The sequence below is a fragment of the Engystomops pustulosus genome, chromosome 9 (assembly GCF_040894005.1).
Source record: "Engystomops pustulosus chromosome 9, aEngPut4.maternal, whole genome shotgun sequence".
Classification (NCBI taxonomy): Eukaryota; Metazoa; Chordata; class Amphibia; order Anura; family Leptodactylidae; genus Engystomops; species Engystomops pustulosus.
Window position 1 is genome coordinate 55,599,106 of NC_092419.1, and position 16,583 is coordinate 55,615,688.

At 41.3% G+C, this 16,583-nt stretch overlaps 1 long non-coding RNA gene across 2 annotated transcripts in view; it reads left to right on the top strand.

The window, feature by feature from the left end:
- LOC140078036 (uncharacterized) overlaps nt 1–16,583 on the top strand; it is a 59,806-nt gene that overhangs the window by 16,531 nt on the left and 26,692 nt on the right. The gene's annotated exons all lie outside the window — the stretch shown is intronic.

Genomic DNA, 16,583 nt, shown 5'->3' on the forward strand with positions numbered 1-16,583 from the left:
ATTTTGTTTCTATGGTGTCCTCAACATTTAATATGTCTCTCACAGCCTACAGCAGAAAGTCCAGATTTTCTGGCGAAAACATGTATCTAGAGTCGGATTTTTCCTCAGGGAGTTCAACCGAGATATCTCTTTCCTGTGGATCGTGATACGAATATGGGGCTCCTCCTGATAGAGGTCTAAGACAACTGGTATATCTAAAGTCTTTTTTTTCTTTTGAGGGGGCTCCTCCTAAGGCTGGATTCACACGACCGGTGCCCGCCGTACCGTAGCACGGCGGGCACACGGCAGCGCGCGGGGAGAGGAGGAGGGGGAGAGCGCTGCTCACCCCCGCCCCTCTCCATAGGGATACATGGCGCACGGCGCTGTATGCCGTGAAAAAATAGGACATGTCCTATTTTTTCACGGGGTACGGACTGGTACGTTGCTGCACTGTACCGCTCCCATAGGGCGTCGTGTGCCCATTGCCATCTATGGGGGACGTATATCGGCCGTATACACTTCGGCCGTGTATACGTCCCCCTTGCGGTAGTGTGAATGCAGCCTAAGGGTGGAAATTGTCTTTTGAACTTCAACCTGAAACATGGTGTGAAGTTCATCCAAGAAAGAAGTTTTTTCTTCTCTCAACACTTTATCAATGCAGTACTTAAATCGTTTTAGCTTTAGCTTTTTCTTTTACCTTCCCTTTTCCTCTTTATTTTCTTTTTCCTTATGCTTTTTTTCAGCAAAAGGAAAAAATATATTGTTAGGAGAGTGTATAAATGAAATGTATCCATTCTGAACACAGGACAAAGAAAGGGGCTTTGTAGAGGAGTAAAAAAGACTTACAGTTAGATTGTACCTATACAGTCAGGTACCAAGGGCAAAACGCTGCCCTTGGTACCTGTACCAGTAGGCCGCGGTCCTCTGGTTGAGGTAGAGCAGGGGATTTAGGAGGGACTCGGATGGAGTTCATTGCTATTTGAGTGTTACTGCACAACCACCAAAACAAGGTAAATGTCAGCACACAAAGCAAGCTATAAAATATTCAAAGAGAAAAAGAGGTGCGCCAATAGACAAAATTATGTAAAAAAGTCTTGGGTCTTTGTTAATAAAATAATTGGGACAATCCTGGTCTTTCGAAGCTGCCCCACCATACTGGGCGGTTGGGAGATTGTCCCTGACTGCTCCGTTTTGTCTCAGCTCCTCCTGTTCCGGTCCAGTACACTACAGCTGCAGAGCAACTGAGGCATCGGGGCCAGAAGTAGGCGGGATCAGCAATCATCAATTGAAATTATATGAGGAAATTTAAGATGTGCCCAGAGAATGTCCCGGGTACTCATAGTATCATAGTAAATAAGGTTAGAAAAAGACATCAGTCCAACCCATTTTTGTAATTAATTATACTGTGTTGATCCTTAAAACCCAAAAAATCCCTGTAAGTTTGATGTCATTTGCCCCAGAACAGGGAAAAATTCCTCCATGACCCCTAATATGGCGGTCAGAATACCTCCCTTGATCAACAGAAACTAGGTACAGAAACATATATTCTCATAAGATGTGATATTGTTGTTCTTCAGAAAGCCATCCAGGTCCCTCTTGAAAATGTTCAAATTATCATCGAATTGCAACCTTAAGGTAAGTAATGCCTGTCATTGGCGATGGTGGAACCACCTCTTCACTAGAAGTAGAGGATGTCCCCTTGTCCTAGTCACAGGCCTAGGTATGAGAAGATATTTGAAGAGATCTTACTATTACTACATTGTAATGAGATCTAACCTTATCCTTTTTTAAACTGGATAACCCCAAGTTTAGTAATCTATTGGAGACTTATTTTGTGATAAGTGTGTCCTTTGCATTAACTTGAATTTCTAATACATTGATACATTGTATACCGGACAGGGATTAGATGCAAGGCAAAGTTACTGCATTTATTAACATCTGAATGACACTACAAAATAGACAATACATATACACTACAGACCCTATTGTAAGAGCTTAAGCCAGTGATGGGCAACCTTTTGAGCTAGGTGTGTCAAAATTCGCCAAAAAAACGAGCATAACTCGGGTGCTGTGTCACCTTTAGGAAAAACCTAATTTTGTAATAACATGTCCAGCAGCGGCCTCCCCTTATTAATAACGTGTCAAGCAGCGGCCTCCCCTTATTAATAACATGTCCAGCAGCGGCCTCCCCTTATTAATAACATGTCCAGCAGCGGCCTCCCTTTACTACTAAAATACCCCTAGCCCCCTCCCTTTACTACTAAAATACCCCTAGCAGCCTCCCTTTACTACTAAAATACCCCTAGCGGCCTCCCTTTACTACTAAAATACCCCTAGCGGCCTCCCTTTACTACTAAAATACCCCTAGCGGCCTCCCTTTACTACTAAAATACCCCTAGCGGCCTCCCTTTACTACTACAATACCCCTAGCGGCCTCCCTTTACTACTAAAATACCCCTAGCGGCCTCCCTTTACTACTAAAATACCCCTAGCGGCCTCCCTTTACTACTAAAATACCCCTAGTGGCCTCCCTTTACTACTAAAATACCCCTAGCGGCCTCCCTTTACTATTAAAATACCCCTAGTGCCCTCCCTTTAAATATAATATAATAATAAACTTACATACTTACCCAGTGATGTCTTCTTCCCTGTAGCTTTACTGCAGGCGGCTCGGCTCCTCCAGGTTGCACCGCGTGCCTCGGGTCACGTGACTGACGTGACCTGACGTCAGGTCGCCTCAGTCACGTGACGAGCAGCGCGCATTGCAGCCTGGAGGAGCCGCGGCGCCGGACAGGTAAGCAGGGGGCAGAAACACAGGGACGGGGGTGGGACATTACCACAGGGACAGCACATTACACAGGGACATTAACACAGGGGGAGCACATTGCACAGGGACAGAAACACAAGGACGGGGGCGGGACATTAACACAGGGGGAGCACATTACACTGGGGCAGCACATTACACAGGGAGGGGGGGGACAGCGGGCGCTGGGCGGCCGCGTGTCAGCAAAAATGACTACGCGTGTCAGTGCTGACACGCGTGTCATAGGTTCGCCATCACTGGCTTAAGCCAAAAAAAATGAAATAAATGAAAATCCCTATACAGAAGGTAATTCATATATATTGCCATATGGTATGAAACCGGGTAATAATAATAACTGAATGCAGGGTCCGTGCATAAACTGTATACATAGCCAAAGTATACATTAATAGTCCAGATGTATTCATGTCTCACATAGTTCACTCCATATTTTCTTATACAGGCGGTCCCTACTTAAGAACACCTGACTTACATACAACCCCTAGTTACAAACGGACCTCTGGATGTTGGTAACTTACTGTACTTTAGTCCTAGGCTACAATAAACAGCTATAACAGTTATCACAGGTGTCTACAATGAAGCTTTATTGTTAATTCTGGTTCTAATGACGATCCAACATTTTTAAAAGTCACAGAGACCAAAAAAAAAAAATTGGGGTTACAATGATAAAGTATACAGTTCCGACTTACATACAAATTCAACTTAAGAACAAACCTACAGAGCCTATCTTGTATGTGACCTGGGGACTGCCTGTATACTCCTATATGTTGCTTGGCAAAAGTTGTTTACTGTCACATGAGTTTAATACTGGCATTGGCGTGCTTATATTGATACATATAGAAAGTCTTTTGAGTTGGAGCTTAGAATGTGAATGGCCAAATAATAATCACACTTGCCCAAGTAGAATATGGCTCACGCAATCTGCAAGTCACTTCACCAATTGTTTAATATAAGAAGGTTACTCACAAATCCTTAGTGGGAGGTAGGGAGGTATATAATAGAGCTGATAGTATGTAATGGCTGTGATAGCAGAGGAGAGAAGGTCATGTGTAATATGCACCTCAGGGACCTTATCATCTTTCATCTGTGATCTGTCTCATCTCTCTTTCTATGTGTCAGACACTAGTACAATGTTCAAAAACTAAATTAAAGTTTATATAAAGCTGTACCCTGATAATCTAACAACATTGTCAGCACCTAGAACTAGATGGATCATAATGTGTCTGCTTAGAGAGTCCCCGCCAACACCCTGGAATTTTACACTGACCATCACTGAGTTATAGAAGCTAAAAAAGCAATATAACTGAGTAAAATTGTAAAGTAAGGGGTTAAAATGATCTTTATTGTGTAAACATCACTAGAGTAAATTCAAGAACATTCTTTAATGGGCAAACCCCTTTAACAGCCTTTAGGAATATAGTAAACCATGGTACTCTCAGTTTGAGTATAACATACGCTAAATGCATTTTGGAGGCCCTCCCTCCTTTCTCAATAGGAGCCACAATATGAGGGGGTAGAGAACAGGAGTCCACAATAGAATGGGGGTGGAGAACACAAGGCCACAATATGAAGGGGTGGAGGACAGGATGCCACAATATAGGAAGAATAGGAAGCCACAATATGAGGGGGGTGGAAAACAGAGGCCACAATATGAGGGGGATGAAGGACAGGAGGCCATAATATGAGGGAGATGGAAAACAGGGGCCACAACATGAGTGGGATGAAGGATAGGAGGCCACAATATGAAGGGAATGAAGGACAGGAGGCGACAATATGAAGGGGATGGAGGACAGGGACCACAAGTTGAGGGGGATGGATGACAGGAGGCCACAAATGGGAGCTTGGGGGGCACAATATGAGGGGGATGGAAGAGAAAGGCCACAGTAAGAGCGGGATGGAGGAGAGAGGCCACAATAAGAGAGGGATGGAGGAGAGAGGGCACAATAAGAGGGGGATGGAGGAAAAAGGCCACAATATGATGGAGATGGAGGGAACAATATGAAGGAGTACAGAAATCCAGGGTAATATAAGTTTGTGGGGCCATAGAGGGATTGGCCACAAGAAGGGGGCATTATATTGCGTGGGGAGCCATTAAGGTTAATAATATACTATGCTTAAGGGAGGGGCAATGGGCGTAATCTATGGCACAAAAGCTACACGTGCCACCACTTATGTCCCTATTTAAATCCGATAAAAGTTGAGAGGTATGCAAACCATGGGTTCGCCACTACTGCTCTGCAATTCCTATATGACCTGCTATGACTTATACAATATAGTGGCTGCTACTTTCTGTATGGTGTTTAGTATCTATTATATTTATAATATTTCAAAAGTCTTACAAAAATGTTTGTTTCCTGTAAAATGTGGTATATATTTTACTCTATGGTAATTACAGTCATCTAGGCATGCACTAGGATACACTATCATGTATCCTATGACAAACACATACCGTATGGGAAAAGGCCTAAGAAGAACAAGAAAAAGCCAATGTGGCTAACTAGTTTTGTAAGAACAATAAGCGAGAAGGATAAGGCATTTAAGGTGCTAAAACATGGAGGTAGTGATGAGGCGTTACAGGATTATAGACAGAAAAATAAATCCTGTAAAAAGAAGATAAAGGCCGCAAAAATAGAGAATGAGAGAAATATTGCCAGGGAGAACAAAAATAATCCCAAATTATTTTTCAAGTATATAAATGATAAGAAACTAATGGCGCTGACTCACAACCACTAAGATAGACAAATCACAAGGCCCAGATGGCATACACCCCTGGGTTCTGTATGAGCTATGTATCATGATAGGCAGACTGTTATTTTTAATATTTGAAGACTCCCTGAGGACTGGTTATGTTCCACAGGACTGGTGCATAGCAAATGTGGTACCTTTATACAAAAAAGGATCAAAAAGCGATCCTGGAAACTACAGACCTGTGAGTCTAACTTCAGTTAGGGGGAAAATATTTGAGGGGTTTGTTAGAGATGCTATCCTGGAATATCTCACTGTCTATAACCTTATAACCTTGCATCAGTATGGGTTTATGAGTGGCTGGTCCTGTCAGACTAATCTGATTGGCTTCCAGACTGGATCTGGGGGAAACTGTGGATGTTGTATATCTGGAATTTTCAAAGGCATTTGACACAGTGCCGCATAAAAGGTTGGTACATAAAATGAGACTTATGGGACTAGGGGAAAATCTGTGTATTTTGGTAAGTAATTGACTTAGTGATAGAAAACATTAATGGCACATTCTCAGATTGGGTTGATGTTACCAGTGGAGTGCCACAGGGGTCAGTATTTGGGCCACTTCTTTTTAATATTTTTATTAATGACCTTGTAGTGGGTTTACACAGTCAATTTTCAATATTTGCAGATGATACTAAGCTGTGTAAACTAATTAATACCAAGGTTGATCATTTAGCATTACAGAGGGATTTGTGGAAGCTTGAGGAGTGGGCAGAGAAATGGTTCATGTGGTTTAATGTAGATAAATGTAAAGTTATGCACTTGGGCCATGAAAACAAAAAGTATAATTATGTTCTAAACAGTCAATTACTTGGTAAAACTGGAGCTGAAAAAAACTTGGGGTGTCAGTGGATGGTAAAATTAATATCAGTTACCAGAGCCAGGCAGCTGCTGCTAAAGCAAATAAAATTATGGGATGTATCAAGAGAGGAATAGATTCTCATGATAAGGATGTAGTTTTGCCCTTATACAAATCCCTGGTCAGACCACACATGGAATATTGGGGGTCATTTACTAAGGGCCCGATTCGTGTTTTCCCGACGTGTTACTCGAATATTTCCGATTTGCGCCGATTTCCACTGAATTGCCCCGGGATTTTGGTACACGCGATCGGATTGTGGCGCATTGGCGCTGGCATGCACGCGACGGAAATCGGGGGGCGTGGCCGAACGAAAACCCGACGGATATGGAAAAAACGCTGCATAAAAAAAAAAAAAAAAAATGTCGTGGGACTCGTGCTTACCTTCACTCGGTCTGACTTGGTGAAGATCAGTGCATTCCGGGGAACTTCAGCGCAGCAGCGCCACTTAGTGGACGTCGGAGGAACTGCCTTAGTGAATCCCAGCCGGACCCGAATCCACCGCAGAGAACGTGCCACTGGATCGCGAATGGACCGGGTAAGTAAATCTGCCCCATTGTGTGCTGTTTTGGGCACCAGTGTATAAAAAGGACATAGTAGAGCTGGAACGGGTGCAGAGGAGAGCAACCAAGATTATTAGGGGAAAGGGGGACAGAATACACTGACAAATTACAAAATTTGGGATTATTCAGTTTAGAAAAAGACGACCGAGGGGAGACCTCATTACAATGTACAGATACCTGAATGGACAGTACAAGGATCTCTCCAAAGATCTTTTTATACCTAGGCCTGTGACCAGGACAAGGGGGCATCCTCTACGCCTAGAGGAGAGGCGATTCTACCATCACCATAGACAAAGGTTCTTTACTGTAAGAGCAGTGAGACTGTGGAACTCTCTGCCGCAGGAGGTTGTTATGGCAGACTCTATGTACATGTTCAAGGCCTAGATTCCTTTGAAGAGAGCAGAAACATCACGAGTTATGGGGAATTTTTTTTTTTAATTCTTAAAGGTTGGACCTGATGGATTTGCTTCTTTTTCAGCCTCATATACTATGATACTTTGAAACTATGTTTGTTATTAAATTTTAGCAGGTTTCTATTTCCTTAAATTTCCACTAGAGGGCAACACATTCCAATAAAAGTGTTTAGTACAACTATTGCAGGTTTCGGGTGTGCAGGTCTTAAAATAATCAAAGGAAATATTTATAATCATTAGCACTGTGGAATTGTCTGATTTTATTCCAAAAATAATAAGGAAACCAAATTAAACCTTACTTGGCCCGCCTAACTAATAAATTGACAGCATAGTTCTACCAGTACATTCTCAAGTGGTAGATTTTATGCATATAAATAAATAAATATTTATTTTTGCATGAATCAATGTAAGAGACAGAAAACACAATAAAAAATCAATATTTCTAGTCATCTACAAAACATAGTTGATGCATTTACCCCATAGAGGTAAATACTACACCTCACCTTAAAATTGAACTTTTAAAAAGTTTTGAAATATAAAAAAGTTATGGATGCCTCAACACAGCAATGCAAAGCAAATGCTTTTATCAAAGATTTATATTTTTCTAAAATAGTAAAAATAGATACATTTTATATTTCTATTATACTGACTTATAATATAAAGTTAATGGGGCACATTTACTTACCCATCCCTTGCACGTTCCCCAATGCCCATTGTCCAACCGGAATGCACTGTGTTGCCATTTACTAAGATCATGTGCCCGATATCCTGCATGTTATTGCGACACAATTTAAATGTTAAATCCCACACTCAGTCCGAATCAGTTGGATCGTCCGACGCCCCCCCCCCCCAATTTCTTTCGCATGAAAGCCGGCGCCGCTGCGCCAAAATCCAATTGCGTGTGACACAATCCCCTTATAATTACCAGTCCCAGCATCGCAAATCCCGAAAATGATCCGCAATTTGCGGGCCCTTAGTAAATAAGCCCCAGCGTGTGTCATTTTCACACAGTAAAAGCAGTAAAAAGATAACTCCCAAAAAACAATGGCAGAAGTATTCTACAATATATTGTATAGAAATTTTATAGTGTCATCAGAAAATCCAACTTGTCCTACTAAAAGTCTCCGTTCCTATGTCCATGGGAAAATAGTTAATAGTTAATTTGGAAACTTAAAAAAATGTATACTATACATTACAAAAAATTATATTTTTCTGCAATAGCTGTGATGTGTATCATAAGGTTTTGCAGCAGGTGAGATGTGTATTATGATGTTCTACAGCAGCTGAGGTTTGTGATATGAGGTTCTGCAGAAGACAATGGGGCAGATTTACTTACCCGGTCCGTTCGCGATCCAGCGGCGCGTTCTCTGCGGTGGATTATTCGGGTCCGGCCGGGATTCATCAAGGCAGTTCCTCCGACGTCCACCAGGTGGCGCTGCTGCGCTGAAGTTCCCTCAAATGCACTGAAGTCCACGATCCTATCCTGGATGAAGGTGAGTGCAAGCTCCGCGACACAATTTCCTTTTTTAAATGCGGCGGTTTTTCCGAATCCGTCGGGTTTTCGTTCGGACACGCCCCCCAATTTCCGTCGCGTGCATGCCGGTGCCGATGCGCCACAATCCGATCGCGTGCGGCAAAATCCCGGGGCAATTCAGGTACAATGGGCGCAAATCGGAAATATTCGGATAACACGTCGGGAAAACGCAAATCGGGCCCTTAGTAAATGACCCCCATTGTGTATATTATGATGTTCTGCTGCAGATTATGTCTGATATTTTAATACAGTAAGTATTATGTGTATAGGGAGGGACGCTTTTCTAAAATCTGCTCTGTTAACCACAGAGCTACCATACCTGTCATTAAATCATCCCCATACTAAAGCAAATGGGGCACATTTACTTACCCTTCCCGTTGATGCTGCCGATCCTGAATGTCCAACGAGGATTCGGAGCTGCCGCGATTCACTAAGTTCATGCATCCAATTTCCTGCATGTATCGCTTTCCCGCCGGATTTCACGATCTTCTTCCCGATGCATGTAAGTGCGTGTCTTGAGACACGATTTTGAAAGTTAAAGGGGTATTCCCATCTGGGCATTTACATTTAATTAAATTCATTTGCCATATGTAAACATTTCTTCAATTGGATGTTAATTAAAAAAATGTGAAGATAATTTCTCATAAATGTAGTCATGTTGTCCCTTAGAAACCAGATCCGCTTCCTCGGATACAACCACGTCACACTCTGGCAGTGGTGGCCAGACATGCGCTATAGAGTCCTGCCGGACCACCAGAATTCAGCAATCATTACCACAGGATGACTGTGCGACATTACTCCCGGACATTTTATATACAATAACCTTTTGTTTCTTTGTGCACTCAATCCATCAGAGGTGGCCGTATCCGAGGAAGCTATCTCATTTCTAAGGGACCATATCACTATATTTATGAGAAATTATCTTCACAGGTACATTTTTTTTAATAACATCCAATTGAAGAAATGTTTACATATGGCAGATTAATGAAACTGAATGTAAGTGCCCAGATGAGAATACCCCTTTAAATTCCGCTGTTTGTCTGAATCAGTCGTATTGTCCAATGGCCACAACCCCGATTTGTGTTGTATGAAAGCCGGCGCTGATACGCCACAATCCGCTCGTGTGCGACAACGACCCCTGTGCAGAAAAGTATACAGAAAGTATATTAGAAAATTGAAAAATTTTTCATGACAAAAAATATCAATTTCTCTTTAATGTTCCTCTTTAACTGAGGAAAATAATAATAATTCCTTTATTTATATAGTGCGAAAAGATTACGCAGCAGTATACAGAGCTTTCCAAATCGGTCCTGAGTTCCCATTTCCTTCTTGTTGCATGATCAGAGTAAGCAGGATACACCTTGCCATGATATTCATTTGCTGATGAATTGTTCTGGCCATTTTTGTTGGCCCCATAGATATTAAATGGAGCATCTACACAAATGCATGAGCACTTCATTCCAACTCCTCTAACAAGCTGAGATCCCCTTTCTAGTGATCAGCGGGATCTCTTTAGTGGTGCCTTAGCCATTACAAAATTATTATCCCTCCTGATGATACATGTCTTTTGTTGGATAACCTTTTGAAATCAAGTTGTGCCCATCCCGCAAATAACTGTATAATTCTTCTGTTCTTATTTATTATTCTGGTGTCCTGTGTTTTTCCCCTCAGTGAATCATAAGCTGCCTACTTCAGCTGCAAGTCTTATTATTGCATTGATATATGACATGGCAATTTTCCATGTTGGGGAACAGCATGAGAAGGCAGATTTACGCTTTTCAGAAGCATCCATGACCTATTACATGGCATAATCCATGAGACATTCATTTACAGTCAATGTGACTTACAAAGGAAAAATGTCATTCTTTACAGAGTAGTGTAGCAGAACAGATGGGATTCTCCCTAATTGTTCTCACTTATGGTGAGTCAAAGAGGCTTAACATCCTCACTCATTTTTTTGGGTTTTGCTGTCCATGTTTTCTGATTTTCTTCCAAAGAAATTCTCCATTGCAAGCTCATTTGGCCTGTGGTTAAAACACAATCAAACTATTAAAAATTCCCAAAAATGACTTATTTGAACCTTTGCAATATATTATGCCATTACACACCAATGGAATCCACCTCGAGTATGCAGCCGAGCAGCCCTGAGGGAACTTGAAAGATGTTTGTGTTGATGTGGTGGAAACATGAGAAAACACATTTTGACTAATCCCATCACCCAAGAGAACAATACAAATTCATTTAGAAATATGTTCCATTGCAACTGCTGGAAGCCTCACAAAGACTCAATAAACAAAGCTTACATCAATATTTCTGTACGGCTGTTCTGAAAAGAAATCACCTAGTGGGAAACATGAACTAACTAAGAGTTTGGAAAAATGCTCCGTGAAAAATAGCGCCACAATATGTCGTCATTTTAACTCCTCTTGTATCAAAAGCTAAGGGGTATTCTCAGCGAGTTAGAGAATTTGAAATGAAAAAAGTTAAAGGGGTATTCCGGGAATATGAACGTCTGACACAAAAACCCATGATGATATAAATAAATGAATACAACAATACTCAATGTCATTAGTTGCAAAAAGGAGCTTAAATAGTTTGATTTTATGATTTACAAAATGTATGGCCTCTCTAAAGTAGGTGGAGTTATCACTAAGATGGCCACCACTGGAAACTACAAGTCCCATGATCCTTTAGTTCTCAGTAACTCCTCCTACCTCTTATGCTCTGCTCCTGGTGATGATATAACAGGCTTTCTTGCTCTCTTACCACATTACCACAACACCAGCCATACTCATAGTATCATAGTATCAAAGTATCATAGTATATAAGGCTGGAAGGAGACGCAAGTCCATCAAGTCCAACCTTTAAGAATTAAATAAATGTTTTATCCCCTTAACCCGTGATATTTTTTCTCTCCAGAAAGTCATCCAGGCCTCTCTTGAACATGTACATAGAGTCCGCCATAACAACCTCCTGCGGCAGAGAGTTCCACAGGCTCACTGCTCTTACAGTATGCTCAATACTGTATGCACTTCAACCAACCAACTACAGCCAAACTTAGTGGTGATCACATGACCTGCCCAGGCAGGGGCAGGACATGTGATGTGGACATGTGACCAGCGGCCATCTTCTGTCCTGTGTATGCTCTGCAACGGACCGCACGGAGGAAATTAACGGACTGATTAAAGTGCCAGTAGCATATTAATTCTTCATTACAGTCTATGTCATCAACTATTTTTTGCTAAGGGGAGCAAAATTTTAAATAACAACTAATTACACATTAGCTTATATTTTGAGTACCCATTTGTATATGAATTATGCTTATTCCTGGAATACCCCTTTAAGAATAAAAAGTTTTTGGGGTTAGAGAGAGTAGATTGCCACTGCAACTGCAAAAAGCATTATTAAGTGTTGGTTTTTCGATGGGAGAATTTCCGACTCTCGTGTAATAAAGTCAAGTTAAAAGAGTTTAAAATATAGAGTTCTCCCTACTCTTGAGGGGAGTATGACACAGGACATATCCTACCTCCTGCACAGCTTTGTATAGATGTTCATTTTTATAAATATGCTTATTATGTAGAATTCCTTTGTGTGGGTGTCATCTGAGCCCCTCCAGGTTTCCGCCTCACCGTCTAATCCACGCCCCTCACTACACTCCTACTCGGCCCTCCACTTCCTTCAATGCTTCCCCTTCATTGACTATAGAAGTAAGTTTGGCAATCTAAAAATTTTGTAATTAATCCAATTTGTTTAACCCCTTCACAACTGCCATATGGCATACAATACTTCCTATTTGAACATGCCCTGTGCAGAAAGGATGTATATAAACATCACTAAATATGCAAGTCTTCCAGCATGGGATAAGGAAAGCCATGCCTCTTTTAGCTACGTTGTAAGGGAGCTCCCTTGACATGAAGCATGACCTTCAGAAAGTCTAATGACATGATGCGAGATTAAAACCAAACCAGGTTATATCTATTCCAGAAGAAACAGATTCCCAGCTGTAGACAGAAGTGTTATGATGTGGTTGCATCTCTGCAGCACAGTGTAGGGAACTTTTTTTTAATCCTCCATCATTAGCCTTCCTGAAGGTCATGTTTGATGTAAAGGGAGCTGCTTTACAAGGTAGCTAAAAAAAGCGTGGTGTTCCTTAACCTATCCTTGTAAACAAATTTGCATATTTTCCCAAAATCCCCTAGTGGAGCGTCAATCACGGCAATATGTCACAAAGACTGTGCATACCGAACAGTGGGGGTCATTTACTAAGGGCCTGATTCGCGTTTTCCCGACGTGTTACCCGAATATTTCCGATTTGCAGCGATTTTCCCTGTATTGCTCAGGGCAAGGACCTCAAAGGTAGTTTTCTATGAAATACTACCTGTACCACGTGCCACACCAGAAAGGCAGCGGGAAATCAGGGAGGTAAATAAGTGGCTCAAAAGTTGGTGTAGGAAGGAGGGCTTTGGGTTCATGGAGAACTGGGCTCTACAGTAGGGATGGGCTGCACCTCAATGGGGAGAGTGCAGCTGTTTTGGGGAAAAAATGGCTAGAAGCTTGGAGGAATGTTTAAACTAGAGACCTGGGGGGAGGGCAACTACACTTGTGCAGGGCATATAGACAGTGTAGATAGGGAGCTGGGAAGAGTCATAGTCCATGGGGGAGGAAGGGGGGCTGGAATGAGATTGGGGAATAAGAACAAAAGGAATAGGGATAGGGAAAACCATATAAAGTGTATGCACACAAATGCCAGAAGCCTCACAAAGAAAATAGAGGAACTGGAACTCTTGATGTTGGATCGGAATATGGTATAGTGGAAAAATGATATCAGTGAGACGTGGCTGGACAATAGCTATGACTGGGCTGCTGCTATAGATGGTTATAGTCTTTTTAGAAGGGATCCTTAAAATAAAAAAGGGGGAGGGGTTTGTTTATATGTGAAGTCTTGCCTCACGCCTGTCCTGCGAGATGACATCAGTGACGCAAATGCAAATGTGGAGTCCCTATGGGTTTCTTATAAGGCTCCAAATAAGCGAGAAATATAAGGCGTTTAATGTGCTAAAACATGAAGGTAGCGATGAGGCATTACAGGATTATAAAGAGAAAATGAAATTCCTGTAAAAAGCAGATAAAAGCCGCAAAAATAGAGACTGAGAGAAAAATTGCCAGGGAGAGCAAAAATAATCCCAAATTATTTTTCAAGTATATAAATGATAAGAAACTAAAAACTGAGAGTGTGGGCCCCCTTAGGAATAATATGGGGGTCATGGTGGAAGGAGATGAGGAAAGGGTCAATCTACTGAATGTCGCCTTCTCAACTGAAGACACGATGTGAAATTATTATCCCTTTGGAATGTCAACAGTTTAACCCAGGAAGAGGTACGGCGCCGCCTCGCAACCACTAAGATAGATAAATCACCGGGGCAAGATGGCATAGACCCCCGGGTTCTGCATGAACGATGTACCGTGATAGACGGACCGTTACTTTTAATATTTGAAGATTCACTGAGGACTGGTTATGTTCCACAGGACTGGCACATAGCAAATGTGGTACCAATATACAAAAAAGGATCAAAAAGCGATCCTGGAAACTACAGACCTGTGAGTCTAACTTCTGTGCTGGGGGACATATTTGAGGGGTTTGTTAGAGATGCCATCCTGGCGTATCTCACTGTGCATAACCTTATAACCCAGTCTCAGGACGGGTTTATGAGAGATCGGTCCTGTCAGACTAATCTGACTGGTTTCTATGTGGAGGTAAGTTCAAGACTGGACCTGGGGGACGCTGTGGATGTTGTATATCTGGACTTTTCAAAGGCATTTGACACCGTGCCACATAAAAGATTGGCATATAAGATGTAACCCCTGGGAATAGGGGGAAATCTGTGTATTTTGGTAAGTAATTGACTCAGTGATAGAAAACAGAGGGTCGTCATTAATGGCACATTATCAGATTGGGTTAACGTTACCAGTGGAGTGCCACAGGGGCCACTTCTTTTTAATATTTTTATTCATGACCTTGTAATCAAGGTTTACACAGTCAAGTTTCAATATTTGCAGATGATACTAAGCTGTGTAAAGTAATAAATACTGAGGCCGATAGTTTAGCATTACAGAGGGATTTGTGGAAGCTTGAGGAGTGGGCAGAGAAATGGTTGATGAGGTTTAATGTAGATAAATGTAAAGTTATGCACTTGGGCCATGAAAACAAAAACTATAATTATGTTCTAAACAGTCAATTACTTGGCAAAACTGGAGCTGAAAGGACTCGGGGGTATTGGTGGACAGTAAACTTAATTTTAGTGACCAGAGCCAGGCGGCTGCTGCTAAAGCAAATAAAGTTATGGGATGTATCAAGAGAGGAATAGATTCTCATGATAAAGATATAGTTTACCTTTCAAAAAAGCTGAAACATCACAAGTTATGGGGAAATTTTTTCTGGAGAGAAAAAAATATCATGGGTTATGGGGATAAAACATTTATTTAATTCTTATAAGTTGGACGTCTTTTTCCAGCCTTATATACTGTGATACTGTTAAGGAGATTGCACTGGTTTCGGACGCCATCTTGACTACTGTCCGCCATCTTAGATACAGCAGAAATGTTTGCTGACCACTGTCCAGTTAAATTCATAATTCAAACTTTAGTTCTTTTTTATTTAAAGTCTGCCTGTAAGGATTTCTCCTTGACACTTGTTATACATAATTGTTCTCCTTCTTATCTTGTTCTCTAGCATTGTTTATCTTCTAGAGACATTCTCAGTACTTTTTGTAGCTTTTGATAATATAAACAATATCGTTTATCTGTGTACAAGGTCCCTGAGAACTGAGCACAATTAATTAATTTTTTTCCCAGAATGTGCTGATGACCAATAGCTTTGCAGTATACTATTCACGCCTCTTTGATGACTCTTCAGTCTGTGATATTATGCATTTGAGAGATTAAATGGGAAAAGATCTTTACATACACTAAGAGACTGGCGTGTCTTGGTCTTTATGTTCAAGTTCCTGGTACCAGGACAACCATGAAAGGGTTGATTAGGACTCACCTTACAAAAGTCAAGAGGGCTGTTGGGGCCCTGCATAAAAATCCCTATTAATACTATGATTCAGGCATTAATGACCCTCACAAAAGTATATAAAACACAGTACTATACAAATTCAATTTCTTCAAATGTCTTCTATAATTCTCTTGCCTTACAGCACTTATGTAATATCAAAACACATATATGCTATATGTTATTGGGTAGGTGTATGACGTTATAGCCAAATGGAATCATTCCCTGACACCAAGATGCTTTACTAACTGTATGCAATGCACAAAGATGGCAAACACATCGGGGACATTGATCTTACGTTTTTAGATTTGGTTTTTTTGCACAATTTTTCGGCGCAGTTATTAAATTTGTCTCGAATTTTAAACTTTTTTGGCTGCCAGCAAAAGTCCGGCACTGGTTTTGATTGTCTGCACATCTGACATAGTGAGTGGCAGTTCTGCAGATGTTTGCACTGCATCTATCATTATTTTGCTCCTAAAAGTCGCAAAAAATATCTGCTCTGAGCAGGTGCAGTTGAAAAAAAACACCCTTTTCATTACTGGAATCAATGTTCTCTCTATACTTCCCCTCTATACAACCTGTATGTGTATGAGATACTTCTATACACATAACTGACAG